Source organism: Mytilus edulis, chromosome 2 (assembly GCF_963676685.1).
Source record: "Mytilus edulis chromosome 2, xbMytEdul2.2, whole genome shotgun sequence".
NCBI classification, from domain to species: Eukaryota; Metazoa; Mollusca; class Bivalvia; order Mytilida; family Mytilidae; genus Mytilus; species Mytilus edulis.
This window is the reverse complement of record NC_092345.1, coordinates 53,867,146-53,880,821: the sequence shown is the minus strand read 5'-3', so window position 1 is coordinate 53,880,821 and position 13,676 is coordinate 53,867,146. Positions and strand designations below refer to the sequence as shown.

Below are 13,676 nucleotides of genomic sequence, written 5' to 3'. Positions count from 1 at the left end.
CATGCATTGAGTATTAAGAAGGAATTTTAGTTTGATTTTGGAAAACCAAAAAGAAACATATTTCTACTACGTAATATTTCGTAATGTATGCCTATAAGACATATTTTTACCAGTTGTAAATGTTGTAAACGAATGATATCTTGATTTAGCTCAAATATAAAGCGTCGGTAGCGTGGCCGAGCGGTCTAAGGCGCTGGTTTAAGGCACCAGTCTCCTCGGAGGCGTGGGTTCGAATCCCACCGCTGCCAAGTGATTTTTTTAGTAAGCAAGAAAATTAATTCATCGATTTTTGCATTGATTGACAAAATATGAAATGGATAAAAAGTTAATACACAGAAGATATTAAAATTGTTGTAATACTTAATAGAAAAGAATTATTCTGTTTAATCCATGATCACATATATTGCAGATGCTAAGCGCTATCTCAATGCAGTTTAAAATGCATGACAAACATTGCGGAAAATAGCATATTACAGGTACAAATGTATAACACAAGTTTTTAGAACTATTAGAAATGCTTTGAAAACAAGAGAAACGGGTAGAAAAAAAACTATGCCCCGGGTGAGGATCGACCTTCAGATCGCTCTGTCATTTGTGATTATGAGACTGACGCGCTACCTACTGCGCTACCGAGGCCATGATTCTAAACCTCCAATTTAAGGTGTAAATACTTCATAACATTACCATTAACATTGTAGTTACTTGTCAAGGTGAGTGTAGGGCAGAAAGAAACATGTTTATCTTAAAGGAAACACATTTCAAAACATCATGAGCTGTGTTGGTTGTTCATTTTTATAGCTCTTTACTATATGAAATACTTTTAATTGTTTGAGGTTTTTTTTTTTTTTCATATTCTTTTCTCCAAAGGGGAATTGAGTATAGTGCTGATAGTAACTCGTCAGAATAATATTCTGCAGAGGCAATTTGTTGCTAACGAGAAAAAGTTTGCTATCCAATTTGCCCGTTTTGCACATGCATTTTTCAGGTTTCGATGAGCGAATAGCGAGCTAGCGTTCAAGCGTTATATATACAGTTTCTACTCATGACTAGTTGCGTCGATCGCGCCCTCCACAATGTACAATATAGATTGCATGGTTCCGTCCAATGTGAAATGGTGAAAAACGCCTCTCCGGTATGATGTTACTTGTGAGTATCAAATGCTCAGCTAAAAATATGCATGTTACCATATATAGACATTCCAGAAAAAGGGAACTGACCAAAAAATGGATAACTCTGTTTAGAGAAAGAAGTGAAATATATAATATGATTGCATGCATTGAGTATTAAGAAGGAATTTTAGTTTGATTTTGGAAAACCAAAAAGAAACATATTTCTACTACGTAATATTTCGTAATGTATGCCTATAAGACATATTTTTACCAGTTGTAAATGTTGTAAACGAATGATATCTTGATTTAGCTCAAATATAAAGCGTCGGTAGCGTGGCCGAGCGGTCTAAGGCGCTGGTTTAAGGCACCAGTCTCCTCGGAGGCGTGGGTTCGAATCCCACCGCTGCCAAGTGATTTTTTTAGTAAGCAAGAAAATTAATTCATCGATTTTTGCATTGATTGACAAAATATGAAATGGATAAAAAGTTAATACACAGAAGATATTAAAATTGTTGTAATACTTAATAGAAAAGAATTATTCTGTTTAATCCATGATCACATATATTGCAGATGCTAAGCGCTATCTCAATGCAGTTTAAAATGCATGACAAACATTGCGGAAAATAGCATATTACAGGTACAAATGTATAACACAAGTTTTTAGAACTATTAGAAATGCTTTGAAAACAAGAGAAACGGGTAGAAAAAAAACTATGCCCCGGGTGAGGATCGAACTCACGACCTTCAGATCGCTCTGTCATTTGTGATTATGAGACTGACGCGCTACCTACTGCGCTACCGAGGCCATGATTCTAAACCTCCAATTTAAGGTGTAAATACTTCATAACATTACCATTAACATTGTAGTTACTTGTCAAGGTGAGTGTAGGGCAGAAAGAAACATGTTTATCTTAAAGGAAACACATTTCAAAACATCATGAGCTGTGTTGGTTGTTCATTTTTATAGCTCTTTACTATATGAAATACTTTTAATTGTTTGAGGTTTTTTTTTTTTTTCATATTCTTTTCTCCAAAGGGGAATTGAGTATAGTGCTGATAGTAACTCGTCAGAATAATATTCTGCAGAGGCAATTTGTTGCTAACGAGAAAAAGTTTGCTATCCAATTTGCCCGTTTTGCACATGCATTTTTCAGGTTTCGATGAGCGAATAGCGAGCTAGCGTTCAAGCGTTATATATACAGTTTCTACTCATGACTAGTTGCGTCGATCGCGCCCTCCACAATGTACAATATAGATTGCATGGTTCCGTCCAATGTGAAATGGTGAAAAACGCCTCTCCGGTATGATGTTACTTGTGAGTATCAAATGCTCAGCTAAAAATATGCATGTTACCATATATAGACATTCCAGAAAAAGGGAACTGACCAAAAAATGGATAACTCTGTTTAGAGAAAGAAGTGAAATATATAATATGATTGCATGCATTGAGTATTAAGAAGGAATTTTAGTTTGATTTTGGAAAACCAAAAAGAAACATATTTCTACTACGTAATATTTCGTAATGTATGCCTATAAGACATATTTTTACCAGTTGTAAATGTTGTAAACGAATGATATCTTGATTTAGCTCAAATATAAAGCGTCGGTAGCGTGGCCGAGCGGTCTAAGGCGCTGGTTTAAGGCACCAGTCTCCTCGGAGGCGTGGGTTCGAATCCCACCGCTGCCAAGTGATTTTTTTAGTAAGCAAGAAAATTAATTCATCGATTTTTGCATTGATTGACAAAATATGAAATGGATAAAAAGTTAATACACAGAAGATATTAAAATTGTTGTAATACTTAATAGAAAAGAATTATTCTGTTTAATCCATGATCACATATATTGCAGATGCTAAGCGCTATCTCAATGCAGTTTAAAATGCATGACAAACATTGCGGAAAATAGCATATTACAGGTACAAATGTATAACACAAGTTTTTAGAACTATTAGAAATGCTTTGAAAACAAGAGAAACGGGTAGAAAAAAAACTATGCCCCGGGTGAGGATCGAACTCACGACCTTCAGATCGCTCTGTCATTTGTGATTATGAGACTGACGCGCTACCTACTGCGCTACCGAGGCCATGATTCTAAACCTCCAATTTAAGGTGTAAATACTTCATAACATTACCATTAACATTGTAGTTACTTGTCAAGGTGAGTGTAGGGCAGAAAGAAACATGTTTATCTTAAAGGAAACACATTTCAAAACATCATGAGCTGTGTTGGTTGTTCATTTTTATAGCTCTTTACTATATGAAATACTTTTAATTGTTTGAGGTTTTTTTTTTTTTTTCATATTCTTTTCTCCAAAGGGGAATTGAGTATAGTGCTGATAGTAACTCGTCAGAATAATATTCTGCAGAGGCAATTTGTTGCTAACGAGAAAAAGTTTGCTATCCAATTTGCCCGTTTTGCACATGCATTTTTCAGGTTTCGATGAGCGAATAGCGAGCTAGCGTTCAAGCGTTATATATACAGTTTCTACTCATGACTAGTTGCGTCGATCGCGCCCTCCACAATGTACAATATAGATTGCATGGTTCCGTCCAATGTGAAATGGTGAAAAACGCCTCTCCGGTATGATGTTACTTGTGAGTATCAAATGCTCAGCTAAAAATATGCATGTTACCATATATAGACATTCCAGAAAAAGGGAACTGACCAAAAAATGGATAACTCTGTTTAGAGAAAGAAGTGAAATATATAATATGATTGCATGCATTGAGTATTAAGAAGGAATTTTAGTTTGATTTTGGAAAACCAAAAAGAAACATATTTCTACTACGTAATATTTCGTAATGTATGCCTATAAGACATATTTTTACCAGTTGTAAATGTTGTAAACGAATGATATCTTGATTTAGCTCAAATATAAAGCGTCGGTAGCGTGGCCGAGCGGTCTAAGGCGCTGGTTTAAGGCACCAGTCTCCTCGGAGGCGTGGGTTCGAATCCCACCGCTGCCAAGTGATTTTTTTAGTAAGCAAGAAAATTAATTCATCGATTTTTGCATTGATTGACAAAATATGAAATGGATAAAAAGTTAATACACAGAAGATATTAAAATTGTTGTAATACTTAATAGAAAAGAATTATTCTGTTTAATCCATGATCACATATATTGCAGATGCTAAGCGCTATCTCAATGCAGTTTAAAATGCATGACAAACATTGTGGAAAATAGCATATTACAGGTACAAATGTATAACACAAGTTTTTAGAACTATTAGAAATGCTTTGAAAACAAGAGAAACGGGTAGAAAAAAAAACTATGCCCCGGGTGAGGATCGAACTCACGACCTTCAGATCGCTCTGTCATTTGTGATTATGAGACTGACGCGCTACCTACTGCGCTACCGAGGCCATGATTCTAAACCTCCAATTTAAGGTGTAAATACTTCATAACATTACCATTAACATTGTAGTTACTTGTCAAGGTGAGTGTAGGGCAGAAAGAAACATGTTTATCTTAAAGGAAACACATTTCAAAACATCATGAGCTGTGTTGGTTGTTCATTTTTATAGCTCTTTACTATATGAAATACTTTTAATTGTTTGAGGTTTTTTTTTTTTTTTTCATATTCTTTTCTCCAAAGGGGAATTGAGTATAGTGCTGATAGTAACTCGTCAGAATAATATTCTGCAGAGGCAATTTGTTGCTAACGAGAAAAAGTTTGCTATCCAATTTGCCCGTTTTGCACATGCATTTTTCAGGTTTCGATGAGCGAATAGCGAGCTAGCGTTCAAGCGTTATATATACAGTTTCTACTCATGACTAGTTGCGTCGATCGCGCCCTCCACAATGTACAATATAGATTGCATGGTTCCGTCCAATGTGAAATGGTGAAAAACGCCTCTCCGGTATGATGTTACTTGTGAGTATCAAATGCTCAGCTAAAAATATGCATGTTACCATATATAGACATTCCAGAAAAAGGGAACTGACCAAAAAATGGATAACTCTGTTTAGAGAAAGAAGTGAAATATATAATATGATTGCATGCATTGAGTATTAAGAAGGAATTTTAGTTTGATTTTGGAAAACCAAAAAGAAACATATTTCTACTACGTAATATTTCGTAATGTATGCCTATAAGACATATTTTTACCAGTTGTAAATGTTGTAAACGAATGATATCTTGATTTAGCTCAAATATAAAGCGTCGGTAGCGTGGCCGAGCGGTCTAAGGCGCTGGTTTAAGGCACCAGTCTCCTCGGAGGCGTGGGTTCGAATCCCACCGCTGCCAAGTGATTTTTTTAGTAAGCAAGAAAATTAATTCATCGATTTTTGCATTGATTGACAAAACATGAAATGGATAAAAAGTTAATACACAGAAGATATTAAAATTGTTGTAATACTTAATAGAAAAGAATTATTCTGTTTAATCCATGATCACATATATTGCAGATGCTAAGCGCTATCTCAATGCAGTTTAAAATGCATGACAAACATTGCGGAAAATAGCATATTACAGGTACAAATGTATAACACAAGTTTTTAGAACTATTAGAAATGCTTTGAAAACAAGAGAAACGGGTAGAAAAAAAAAACTATGCCCCGGGTGAGGATCGAACTCACGACCTTCAGATCGCTCTGTCATTTGTGATTATGAGACTGACGCGCTACCTACTGCGCTACCGAGGCCATGATACTTTTAATTGTTTGAGGTTTTTTTTTTTTTTTTCATATTCTTTTCTCCAAAGGGGAATTGAGTATAGTGCTGATAGTAACTCGTCAGAATAATATTCTGCAGAGGCAATTTGTTGCTAACGAGAAAAAGTTTGCTATCCAATTTGCCCGTTTTGCACATGCATTTTTCAGGTTTCGATGAGCGAATAGCGAGCTAGCGTTCAAGCGTTATATATACAGTTTCTACTCATGACTAGTTGCGTCGATCGCGCCCTCCACAATGTACAATATAGATTGCATGGTTCCGTCCAATGTGAAATGGTGAAAAACGCCTCTCCGGTATGATGTTACTTGTGAGTATCAAATGCTCAGCTAAAAATATGCATGTTACCATATATAGACATTCCAGAAAAAGGGAACTGACCAAAAAATGGATAACTCTGTTTAGAGAAAGAAGTGAAATATATAATATGATTGCATGCATTGAGTATTAAGAAGGAATTTTAGTTTGATTTTGGAAAACCAAAAAGAAACATATTTCTACTACGTAATATTTCGTAATGTATGCCTATAAGACATATTTTTACCAGTTGTAAATGTTGTAAACGAATGATATCTTGATTTAGCTCAAATATAAAGCGTCGGTAGCGTGGCTGAGCGGTCTAAGGCGCTGGTTTAAGGCACCAGTCTCCTCGGAGGCGTGGGTTCGAATCCCACCGCTGCCAAGTGATTTTTTTAGTAAGCAAGAAAATTAATTCATCGATTTTTGCATTGATTGACAAAATATGAAATGGATAAAAAGTTAATACACAGAAGATATTAAAATTGTTGTAATACTTAATAGAAAAGAATTATTCTGTTTAATCCATGATCACATATATTGCAGATGCTAAGCGCTATCTCAATGCAGTTTAAAATGCATGACAAACATTGTGGAAAATAGCATATTACAGGTACAAATGTATAACACAAGTTTTTAGAACTATTAGAAATGCTTTGAAAACAAGAGAAACGGGTAGAAAAAAAAACTATGCCCCGGGTGAGGATCGAACTCACGACCTTCAGATCGCTCTGTCATTTGTGATTATGAGACTGACGCGCTACCTACTGCGCTACCGAGGCCATGATTCTAAACCTCCAATTTAAGGTGTAAATACTTCATAACATTACCATTAACATTGTAGTTACTTGTCAAGGTGAGTGTAGGGCAGAAAGAAACATGTTTATCTTAAAGGAAACACATTTCAAAACATCATGAGCTGTGTTGGTTGTTCATTTTTATAGCTCTTTACTATATGAAATACTTTTAATTGTTTGAGGTTTTTTTTTTTTTTTTTCATATTCTTTTCTCCAAAGGGGAATTGAGTATAGTGCTGATAGTAACTCGTCAGAATAATATTCTGCAGAGGCAATTTGTTGCTAACGAGAAAAAGTTTGCTATCCAATTTGCCCGTTTTGCACATGCATTTTTCAGGTTTCGATGAGCGAATAGCGAGCTAGCGTTCAAGCGTTATATATACAGTTTCTACTCATGACTAGTTGCGTCGATCGCGCCCTCCACAATGTACAATATAGATTGCATGGTTCCGTCCAATGTGAAATGGTGAAAAACGCCTCTCCGGTATGATGTTACTTGTGAGTATCAAATGCTCAGCTAAAAATATGCATGTTACCATATATAGACATTCCAGAAAAAGGGAACTGACCAAAAAATGGATAACTCTGTTTAGAGAAAGAAGTGAAATATATAATATGATTGCATGCATTGAGTATTAAGAAGGAATTTTAGTTTGATTTTGGAAAACCAAAAAGAAACATATTTCTACTACGTAATATTTCGTAATGTATGCCTATAAGACATATTTTTACCAGTTGTAAATGTTGTAAACGAATGATATCTTGATTTAGCTCAAATATAAAGCGTCGGTAGCGTGGCCGAGCGGTCTAAGGCGCTGGTTTAAGGCACCAGTCTCCTCGGAGGCGTGGGTTCGAATCCCACCGCTGCCAAGTGATTTTTTTAGTAAGCAAGAAAATTAATTCATCGATTTTTGCATTGATTGACAAAATATGAAATGGATAAAAAGTTAATACACAGAAGATATTAAAATTGTTGTAATACTTAATAGAAAAGAATTATTCTGTTTAATCCATGATCACATATATTGCAGATGCTAAGCGCTATCTCAATGCAGTTTAAAATGCATGACAAACATTGTGGAAAATAGCATATTACAGGTACAAATGTATAACACAAGTTTTTAGAACTATTAGAAATGCTTTGAAAACAAGAGAAACGGGTAGAAAAAAAAACTATGCCCCGGGTGAGGATCGAACTCACGACCTTCAGATCGCTCTGTCATTTGTGATTATGAGACTGACGCGCTACCTACTGCGCTACCGAGGCCATGATTCTAAACCTCCAATTTAAGGTGTAAATACTTCATAACATTACCATTAACATTGTAGTTACTTGTCAAGGTGAGTGTAGGGCAGAAAGAAACATGTTTATCTTAAAGGAAACACATTTCAAAACATCATGAGCTGTGTTGGTTGTTCATTTTTATAGCTCTTTACTATATGAAATACTTTTAATTGTTTGAGGTTTTTTTTTTTTTTTTTTCATATTCTTTTCTCCAAAGGGGAATTGAGTATAGTGCTGATAGTAACTCGTCAGAATAATATTCTGCAGAGGCAATTTGTTGCTAACGAGAAAAAGTTTGCTATCCAATTTGCCCGTTTTGCACATGCATTTTTCAGGTTTCGATGAGCGAATAGCGAGCTAGCGTTCAAGCGTTAAATATACAGTTTCTACTCATGACTAGTTGCGTCGATCGCGCCCTCCACAATGTACAATATAGATTGCATGGTTCCGTCCAATGTGAAATGGTGAAAAACGCCTCTCCGGTATGATGTTACTTGTGAGTATCAAATGCTCAGCTAAAAATATGCATGTTACCATATATAGACATTCCAGAAAAAGGGAACTGACCAAAAAATGGATAACTCTGTTTAGAGAAAGAAGTGAAATATATAATATGATTGCATGCATTGAGTATTAAGAAGGAATTTTAGTTTGATTTTGGAAAACCAAAAAGAAACATATTTCTACTACGTAATATTTCGTAATGTATGCCTATAAGACATATTTTTACCAGTTGTAAATGTTGTAAACGAATGATATCTTGATTTAGCTCAAATATAAAGCGTCGGTAGCGTGGCCGAGCGGTCTAAGGCGCTGGTTTAAGGCACCAGTCTCCTCGGAGGCGTGGGTTCGAATCCCACCGCTGCCAAGTGATTTTTTTAGTAAGCAAGAAAATTAATTCATCGATTTTTGCATTGATTGACAAAACATGAAATGGATAAAAAGTTAATACACAGAAGATATTAAAATTGTTGTAATACTTAATAGAAAAGAATTATTCTGTTTAATCCATGATCACATATATTGCAGATGCTAAGCGCTATCTCAATGCAGTTTAAAATGCATGACAAACATTGCGGAAAATAGCATATTACAGGTACAAATGTATAACACAAGTTTTTAGAACTATTAGAAATGCTTTGAAAACAAGAGAAACGGGTAGAAAAAAAAACTATGCCCCGGGTGAGGATCGAACTCACGACCTTCAGATCGCTCTGTCATTTGTGATTATGAGACTGACGCGCTACCTACTGCGCTACCGAGGCCATGATTCTAAACCTCCAATTTAAGGTGTAAATACTTCATAACATTACCATTAACATTGTAGTTACTTGTCAAGGTGAGTGTAGGGCAGAAAGAAACATGTTTATCTTAAAGGAAACACATTTCAAAACATCATGAGCTGTGTTGGTTGTTCATTTTTATAGCTCTTTACTATATGAAATACTTTTAATTGTTTGAGGTTTTTTTTTTTTTTTCATATTCTTTTCTCCAAAGGGGAATTGAGTATAGTGCTGATAGTAACTCGTCAGAATAATATTCTGCAGAGGCAATTTGTTGCTAACGAGAAAAAGTTTGCTATCCAATTTGCCCGTTTTGCACATGCATTTTTCAGGTTTCGATGAGCGAATAGCGAGCTAGCGTTCAAGCGTTATATATACAGTTTCTACTCATGACTAGTTGCGTCGATCGCGCCCTCCACAATGTACAATATAGATTGCATGGTTCCGTCCAATGTGAAATGGTGAAAAACGCCTCTCCGGTATGATGTTACTTGTGAGTATCAAATGCTCAGCTAAAAATATGCATGTTACCATATATAGACATTCCAGAAAAAGGGAACTGACCAAAAAATGGATAACTCTGTTTAGAGAAAGAAGTGAAATATATAATATGATTGCATGCATTGAGTATTAAGAAGGAATTTTAGTTTGATTTTGGAAAACCAAAAAGAAACATATTTCTACTACGTAATATTTCGTAATGTATGCCTATAAGACATATTTTTACCAGTTGTAAATGTTGTAAACGAATGATATCTTGATTTAGCTCAAATATAAAGCGTCGGTAGCGTGGCCGAGCGGTCTAAGGCGCTGGTTTAAGGCACCAGTCTCCTCGGAGGCGTGGGTTCGAATCCCACCGCTGCCAAGTGATTTTTTTAGTAAGCAAGAAAATTAATTCATCGATTTTTGCATTGATTGACAAAATATGAAATGGATAAAAAGTTAATACACAGAAGATATTAAAATTGTTGTAATACTTAATAGAAAAGAATTATTCTGTTTAATCCATGATCACATATATTGCAGATGCTAAGCGCTATCTCAATGCAGTTTAAAATGCATGACAAACATTGCGGAAAATAGCATATTACAGGTACAAATGTATAACACAAGTTTTTAGAACTATTAGAAATGCTTTGAAAACAAGAGAAACGGGTAGAAAAAAAACTATGCCCCGGGTGAGGATCGAACTCACGACCTTCAGATCGCTCTGTCATTTGTGATTATGAGACTGACGCGCTACCTACTGCGCTACCGAGGCCATGATTCTAAACCTCCAATTTAAGGTGTAAATACTTCATAACATTACCATTAACATTGTAGTTACTTGTCAAGGTGAGTGTAGGGCAGAAAGAAACATGTTTATCTTAAAGGAAACACATTTCAAAACATCATGAGCTGTGTTGGTTGTTCATTTTTATAGCTCTTTACTATATGAAATACTTTTAATTGTTTGAGGTTTTTTTTTTTTTTTTCATATTCTTTTCTCCAAAGGGGAATTGAGTATAGTGCTGATAGTAACTCATCAGAATAATATTCTGCAGAGGCAATTTGTTGCTAACGAGAAAAAGTTTGCTATCCAATTTGCCCGTTTTGCACATGCATTTTTCAGGTTTCGATGAGCGAATAGCGAGCTAGCGTTCAAGCGTTATATATACAGTTTCTACTCATGACTAGTTGCGTCGATCGCGCCCTCCACAATGTACAATATAGATTGCATGGTTCCGTCCAATGTGAAATGGTGAAAAACGCCTCTCCGGTATGATGTTACTTGTGAGTATCAAATGCTCAGCTAAAAATATGCATGTTACCATATATAGACATTCCAGAAAAAGGGAACTGACCAAAAAATGGATAACTCTGTTTAGAGAAAGAAGTGAAATATATAATATGATTGCATGCATTGAGTATTAAGAAGGAATTTTAGTTTGATTTTGGAAAACCAAAAAGAAACATATTTCTACTACGTAATATTTCGTAATGTATGCCTATAAGACATATTTTTACCAGTTGTAAATGTTGTAAACGAATGATATCTTGATTTAGCTCAAATATAAAGCGTCGGTAGCGTGGCCGAGCGGTCTAAGGCGCTGGTTTAAGGCACCAGTCTCCTCGGAGGCGTGGGTTCGAATCCCACCGCTGCCAAGTGATTTTTTTAGTAAGCAAGAAAATTAATTCATCGATTTTTGCATTGATTGACAAAATATGAAATGGATAAAAAGTTAATACACAGAAGATATTAAAATTGTTGTAATACTTAATAGAAAAGAATTATTCTGTTTAATCCATGATCACATATATTGCAGATGCTAAGCGCTATCTCAATGCAGTTTAAAATGCATGACAAACATTGCGGAAAATAGCATATTACAGGTACAAATGTATAACACAAGTTTTTAGAACTATTAGAAATGCTTTGAAAACAAGAGAAACGGGTAGAAAAAAAACTATGCCCCGGGTGAGGATCGAACTCACGACCTTCAGATCGCTCTGTCATTTGTGATTATGAGACTGACGCGCTACCTACTGCGCTACCGAGGCCATGATTCTAAACCTCCAATTTAAGGTGTAAATACTTCATAACATTACCATTAACATTGTAGTTACTTGTCAAGGTGAGTGTAGGGCAGAAAGAAACATGTTTATCTTAAAGGAAACACATTTCAAAACATCATGAGCTGTGTTGGTTGTTCATTTTTATAGCTCTTTACTATATGAAATACTTTTAATTGTTTGAGGTTTTTTTTTTTTTTTTCATATTCTTTTCTCCAAAGGGGAATTGAGTATAGTGCTGATAGTAACTCGTCAGAATAATATTCTGCAGAGGCAATTTGTTGCTAACGAGAAAAAGTTTGCTATCCAATTTGCCCGTTTTGCACATGCATTTTTCAGGTTTCGATGAGCGAATAGCGAGCTAGCGTTCAAGCGTTAAATATACAGTTTCTACTCATGACTAGTTGCGTCGATCGCGCCCTCCACAATGTACAATATAGATTGCATGGTTCCGTCCAATGTGAAATGGTGAAAAACGCCTCTCCGGTATGATGTTACTTGTGAGTATCAAATGCTCAGCTAAAAATATGCATGTTACCATATATAGACATTCCAGAAAAAGGGAACTGACCAAAAAATGGATAACTCTGTTTAGAGAAAGAAGTGAAATATATAATATGATTGCATGCATTGAGTATTAAGAAGGAATTTTAGTTTGATTTTGGAAAACCAAAAAGAAACATATTTCTACTACGTAATATTTCGTAATGTATGCCTATAAGACATATTTTTACCAGTTGTAAATGTTGTAAACGAATGATATCTTGATTTAGCTCAAATATAAAGCGTCGGTAGCGTGGCCGAGCGGTCTAAGGCGCTGGTTTAAGGCACCAGTCTCCTCGGAGGCGTGGGTTCGAATCCCACCGCTGCCAAGTGATTTTTTTAGTAAGCAAGAAAATTAATTCATCGATTTTTGCATTGATTGACAAAATATGAAATGGATAAAAAGTTAATACACAGAAGATATTAAAATTGTTGTAATACTTAATAGAAAAGAATTATTCTGTTTAATCCATGATCACATATATTGCAGATGCTAAGCGCTATCTCAATGCAGTTTAAAATGCATGACAAACATTGCGGAAAATAGCATATTACAGGTACAAATGTATAACACAAGTTTTTAGAACTATTAGAAATGCTTTGAAAACAAGAGAAACGGGTAGAAAAAAAACTATGCCCCGGGTGAGGATCGAACTCACGACCTTCAGATCGCTCTGTCATTTGTGATTATGAGACTGACGCGCTACCTACTGCGCTACCGAGGCCATGATTCTAAACCTCCAATTTAAGGTGTAAATACTTCATAACATTACCATTAACATTGTAGTTACTTGTCAAGGTGAGTGTAGGGCAGAAAGAAACATGTTTATCTTAAAGGAAACACATTTCAAAACATCATGAGCTGTGTTGGTTGTTCATTTTTATAGCTCTTTACTATATGAAATACTTTTAATTGTTTGAGGTTTTTTTTTTTTTTTTTCATATTCTTTTCTCCAAAGGGGAATTGAGTATAGTGCTGATAGTAACTCGTCAGAATAATATTCTGCAGAGGCAATTTGTTGCTAACGAGAAAAAGTTTGCTATCCAATTTGCCCGTTTTGCACATGCATTTTTCAGGTTTCGATGAGCGAATAGCGAGCTAGCGTTCAAGCGTTATATATACAGTTTCTACTCAT

General features: G+C 35.4%; 21 non-coding genes across 21 annotated transcripts; 11 read left to right on the top strand and 10 right to left on the bottom strand.

The window, feature by feature from the left end:
• The first annotated feature begins 166 nt into the window (after window positions 1-166).
• On the top strand, window positions 167-248 carry Trnal-aag (transfer RNA leucine (anticodon AAG)). The gene has a single exon. It is a non-coding gene; the product is annotated as a tRNA-Leu (tRNA).
• Window positions 249-1,436: 1,188 nt separating this feature from the next.
• On the top strand, window positions 1,437-1,518 carry Trnal-aag (transfer RNA leucine (anticodon AAG)). The gene has a single exon. It is a non-coding gene; the product is annotated as a tRNA-Leu (tRNA).
• Window positions 1,519-1,823: 305 nt separating this feature from the next.
• Window positions 1,824-1,914, bottom strand: Trnam-cau (transfer RNA methionine (anticodon CAU)). The gene is given in 2 exon segments: window positions 1,824-1,859; window positions 1,878-1,914. It is a non-coding gene; the product is annotated as a tRNA-Met (tRNA).
• An 800-nt stretch (window positions 1,915-2,714) lies between these two features.
• Trnal-aag (transfer RNA leucine (anticodon AAG)) lies at window positions 2,715-2,796 on the top strand. Its single transcript has one exon. It is a non-coding gene; the product is annotated as a tRNA-Leu (tRNA).
• Window positions 2,797-3,101: 305 nt separating this feature from the next.
• On the bottom strand, window positions 3,102-3,192 carry Trnam-cau (transfer RNA methionine (anticodon CAU)). The gene is given in 2 exon segments: window positions 3,102-3,137; window positions 3,156-3,192. It is a non-coding gene; the product is annotated as a tRNA-Met (tRNA).
• Window positions 3,193-3,993: 801 nt separating this feature from the next.
• Trnal-aag (transfer RNA leucine (anticodon AAG)) lies at window positions 3,994-4,075 on the top strand. The gene has a single exon. It is a non-coding gene; the product is annotated as a tRNA-Leu (tRNA).
• Window positions 4,076-4,381: 306 nt separating this feature from the next.
• On the bottom strand, window positions 4,382-4,472 carry Trnam-cau (transfer RNA methionine (anticodon CAU)). Its single transcript is given in 2 exon segments — window positions 4,382-4,417; window positions 4,436-4,472. It is a non-coding gene; the product is annotated as a tRNA-Met (tRNA).
• Window positions 4,473-5,274: 802 nt separating this feature from the next.
• Trnal-aag (transfer RNA leucine (anticodon AAG)) lies at window positions 5,275-5,356 on the top strand. Its single transcript has one exon. It is a non-coding gene; the product is annotated as a tRNA-Leu (tRNA).
• Window positions 5,357-5,663: 307 nt separating this feature from the next.
• Trnam-cau (transfer RNA methionine (anticodon CAU)) lies at window positions 5,664-5,754 on the bottom strand. Its single transcript is given in 2 exon segments — window positions 5,664-5,699; window positions 5,718-5,754. It is a non-coding gene; the product is annotated as a tRNA-Met (tRNA).
• A 628-nt stretch (window positions 5,755-6,382) lies between these two features.
• Window positions 6,383-6,464, top strand: Trnal-aag (transfer RNA leucine (anticodon AAG)). The gene has a single exon. It is a non-coding gene; the product is annotated as a tRNA-Leu (tRNA).
• A 306-nt stretch (window positions 6,465-6,770) lies between these two features.
• Window positions 6,771-6,861, bottom strand: Trnam-cau (transfer RNA methionine (anticodon CAU)). Its single transcript is given in 2 exon segments — window positions 6,771-6,806; window positions 6,825-6,861. It is a non-coding gene; the product is annotated as a tRNA-Met (tRNA).
• Window positions 6,862-7,664: 803 nt separating this feature from the next.
• Trnal-aag (transfer RNA leucine (anticodon AAG)) lies at window positions 7,665-7,746 on the top strand. The gene has a single exon. It is a non-coding gene; the product is annotated as a tRNA-Leu (tRNA).
• A 306-nt stretch (window positions 7,747-8,052) lies between these two features.
• On the bottom strand, window positions 8,053-8,143 carry Trnam-cau (transfer RNA methionine (anticodon CAU)). The gene is given in 2 exon segments: window positions 8,053-8,088; window positions 8,107-8,143. It is a non-coding gene; the product is annotated as a tRNA-Met (tRNA).
• An 804-nt stretch (window positions 8,144-8,947) lies between these two features.
• On the top strand, window positions 8,948-9,029 carry Trnal-aag (transfer RNA leucine (anticodon AAG)). The gene has a single exon. It is a non-coding gene; the product is annotated as a tRNA-Leu (tRNA).
• Window positions 9,030-9,335: 306 nt separating this feature from the next.
• On the bottom strand, window positions 9,336-9,426 carry Trnam-cau (transfer RNA methionine (anticodon CAU)). The gene is given in 2 exon segments: window positions 9,336-9,371; window positions 9,390-9,426. It is a non-coding gene; the product is annotated as a tRNA-Met (tRNA).
• An 801-nt stretch (window positions 9,427-10,227) lies between these two features.
• On the top strand, window positions 10,228-10,309 carry Trnal-aag (transfer RNA leucine (anticodon AAG)). Its single transcript has one exon. It is a non-coding gene; the product is annotated as a tRNA-Leu (tRNA).
• A 305-nt stretch (window positions 10,310-10,614) lies between these two features.
• Window positions 10,615-10,705, bottom strand: Trnam-cau (transfer RNA methionine (anticodon CAU)). The gene is given in 2 exon segments: window positions 10,615-10,650; window positions 10,669-10,705. It is a non-coding gene; the product is annotated as a tRNA-Met (tRNA).
• Window positions 10,706-11,507: 802 nt separating this feature from the next.
• Trnal-aag (transfer RNA leucine (anticodon AAG)) lies at window positions 11,508-11,589 on the top strand. Its single transcript has one exon. It is a non-coding gene; the product is annotated as a tRNA-Leu (tRNA).
• A 305-nt stretch (window positions 11,590-11,894) lies between these two features.
• On the bottom strand, window positions 11,895-11,985 carry Trnam-cau (transfer RNA methionine (anticodon CAU)). Its single transcript is given in 2 exon segments — window positions 11,895-11,930; window positions 11,949-11,985. It is a non-coding gene; the product is annotated as a tRNA-Met (tRNA).
• An 802-nt stretch (window positions 11,986-12,787) lies between these two features.
• Window positions 12,788-12,869, top strand: Trnal-aag (transfer RNA leucine (anticodon AAG)). Its single transcript has one exon. It is a non-coding gene; the product is annotated as a tRNA-Leu (tRNA).
• A 305-nt stretch (window positions 12,870-13,174) lies between these two features.
• On the bottom strand, window positions 13,175-13,265 carry Trnam-cau (transfer RNA methionine (anticodon CAU)). The gene is given in 2 exon segments: window positions 13,175-13,210; window positions 13,229-13,265. It is a non-coding gene; the product is annotated as a tRNA-Met (tRNA).
• Window positions 13,266-13,676: the final 411 nt, after the last annotated feature.